At 40.7% G+C, this 2925-nt stretch overlaps 1 protein-coding gene across 1 annotated transcript in view; it reads left to right on the top strand.

Annotated features, from left to right (window-relative positions):
• Positions 1-1298: 1298 nt before the first annotated feature.
• prdm2b (PR domain containing 2, with ZNF domain b) overlaps positions 1299-2925 on the top strand; it is an 18906-nt gene continuing 17279 nt past the window's right edge. The window contains exon 1 of the mRNA XM_044024175.1: positions 1299-1383. The gene's annotated coding sequence lies outside the window, so the exon portion shown is untranslated. The remainder of the gene's footprint in view (positions 1384-2925) is intronic.

The raw sequence follows: 2925 nt of genomic DNA, 5'->3' as shown, positions 1-2925 counted from the left end.
TCTTTAACCCGACCTCAAGCACAAAACTCTGCACAGAAGATTCAGTGATTACAGAAACACAGATTTTTACTGACATTGCACCACAATGCTGCACATCTTCATAAATAATGGGCTTAAATTAAACATATACACTAACCCGAAGTCATTCACAATAATCTTAATCATAATAAGTTGTTGCCGTCGCCTTCTCATTAACTTTAACTTGTTGTCAGCTCATCTTCTTTCATGTCTGTGTAAAAAAAAATATGAAGATGAGTCTGTGTGCACTGAGCAGAGATTCACTTCTGGAAGATCACCTGTTTTGTGGGAGCACAGCGGCCTCTAGTGGCCACACCCGAACATAACGACAACAGTCGTGATCGCCTGGAGATCACGACAGTTGTGTGTGTGTGTGTGTGTGTGTGTGTGTGTGTTTCTTTCACATTCATTTACAGTGATGTATGCAAACTAAAAAAAAACAAGAAAAATATACCATATGTGATAAAATATTATTAAAGACACCATATTATTTTAATATCTTACACTATGGCAATGAAGGGCCTTGGTAATAATTAAGAAAATCTTTTACATGATGCCATGTTTTGATATTTATTATTATTATTTGTTTTTTTACTTCACTTTTCATTTGTAAAAGACACCATTACAATCCTCTGGTCTGCTGAAAATGAAAGTGTGAGCACGTTTTTTTTTTCCTGTGTCTTGTTTAGACTGAAAACCTTGATCCTTGCCATGTTCTTTATAATAAATATTAAACATAATCTAATGTGATTAACTGGATCCAGGATTATGTTGGACACAGATGGGGTCTTGGTGAAAGATGTGCTCAGTATTTTTGGGATTACTGGTTCTTCTGGAAAACAGGATTTCAGTTTCCTCTCATTTCTTCTCCCTTGGAGCCTCCTCCTCCTCCTCCTCATCATCATCATCAGATTGAAGAGGATAGTGTCTTCTTAAGTTGGTTCCTCGCTGGTCCATTTCCACTAGAACTTACTTTTCTTCATTATTAGTACACGGAAACACACAAGTCAAATAAACCCAATGTACCTCAAACGATGCATGGGTACAAACTCCAAATGCAGTTTGAATCCAATCCTTATTAATAGTTTAATTCTGATTTTCTCTGGCAGTGTGAACAAGGCCTCAGAGTAAGTTGGCCTGGTTGGTCAGATGAGACAAACAGGACCTGCATCATCATCATCATCATCCTCACCGGCCTCGTCGCCTACAAAAGCCTCCTCTCTCGCGCACACTGACTCTAATCCATCCCTCGCGCAGTGTGAGGAGGGTGCACGCCTCTCCCTCGCGCCTCCAGCACCCGAGTTACCGAGCAGGCAGGCTTGCGCCTCAAGCCTCCATCCGCCATTTTCAGCAGATTTCCCGCAGGTAGAGCACAAAAAGCACAAGTTCCCCCCTGATCGAGCAGAGGTAAGTGCGCCTTTTGACGCAGAATGAACCCAAACACAAGGCGACACGTGCTCCAATGATGGAGAAACAACAACAAGAAAAAGCGGCTGCGACGGAGGAAAAACAAGAGAGGACGCTTCGTGTTCCCTAACAATAAACCGCATCCTCTGTGCGGCTTATATTTGAACACTTTTGCGCCAGTTTTCTGTGTCTTTGTCAACTTGTCTTAGACGAACAAGCGTCCAAAAGTCTTTAAAACACGAGCTCATGTTGAAAAGTAAACAAAAAAAACAAAACCCTGCTGTAAAAAGTTAAAGTGAATTCACGACTCGTCTTATGCTGCACGTGCCTTTGTCATGAAACACAAGTACAGTTGTGTTTTCTTTTAAATGATACATTCAGGTTGTCATTTAAGACTTTTCTTTGCCTTTTAACTGACACAGGACACGTATTGAATGATAACACAAACAAACAAAGACAGTGGTTCAGACCGTGCAGTTACATTCTCACTCTTTACACCAGGGGTCGGGAACCTTTTTGACTCAGAGAGCCATGAAAGCAAAATATTTGCAAATTTATTTCAGTGAGAGCCATATAATATATTTTAAGACTGAATTTAACTAAATGTGAGTATAATAAGCCTCTGAATTTATTCTTTTAAATAATGTTGTTATAATACTCACCATTAATGCGACTTCTGGCTCTTGTGGACCCTTTTATTGGCAGAACAGCAAGACTTTCTTCGCGCAGTGTGTCACCAGCAGCATATCTTGCAATCCCACTGAACTGCGACAAATGACTTACGTCTGTTGACTCATCCAAAGCCAGGGAATAGAACGGTGCTGCATTTATGTCATTCACTTGCGTTTCCTCCACTTCCAAAATCGATGGATGGATTAAAACAAGTGATAATATTTTATGTTTTATCTGAAAAGCCGAAATCTGCGAGCCAGATGCAATCATCAAAAGAGTCACACCTGGCTCGAGAGCCATAGGTTCCCTACCCCTGCTTTACACGAAAACATTAATAATTAATCGTCAAAATGAGTGTAACTTAAATGTAAACACATGGAAACACATGCTGCTACTTCATTCACGGCTGATTAAGCTCAACGTGACTCCTACTGTGGTTAACCCTGACCACAGGAAGTGGTTTGTTTTATGTTGGAGGCAACAGACAACATTGTGCTAGTAAAGCGAGTGTTTCTAGTGTCTCTGCATACACACGAATGCTCCCTCAGATGAAGGACACGGTTCCTGTTCATCACAAAAACAGGTGGAATAATAATAACGGGGGAAAAATGAAGTTCCTGATGCACAGTGAAGGCCTGTGATGGGCGTCACGGTCATCCTGTCTTTGGACGTGTAAACACAAGCAACTGGACTCAACAGCAGTTCCTTTTGTATTTACATCGTGAATGACTTTCCCAAAATTGATCATTTGATTATTCCATCGACAGAAAACTAAAACACGTCGCGTGTCGCTCTTTCAGCAACTCTCCACAAATTCAAGCTTTTTAA

The sequence above is a fragment of the Solea senegalensis genome, linkage group LG4, assembly GCF_019176455.1.
Source record: "Solea senegalensis isolate Sse05_10M linkage group LG4, IFAPA_SoseM_1, whole genome shotgun sequence".
NCBI classification, from domain to species: Eukaryota; Metazoa; Chordata; class Actinopteri; order Pleuronectiformes; family Soleidae; genus Solea; species Solea senegalensis.
The sequence above is the reverse complement of the archived record's forward strand: the minus strand, read 5'-3'. Positions and strand labels throughout refer to the sequence as shown.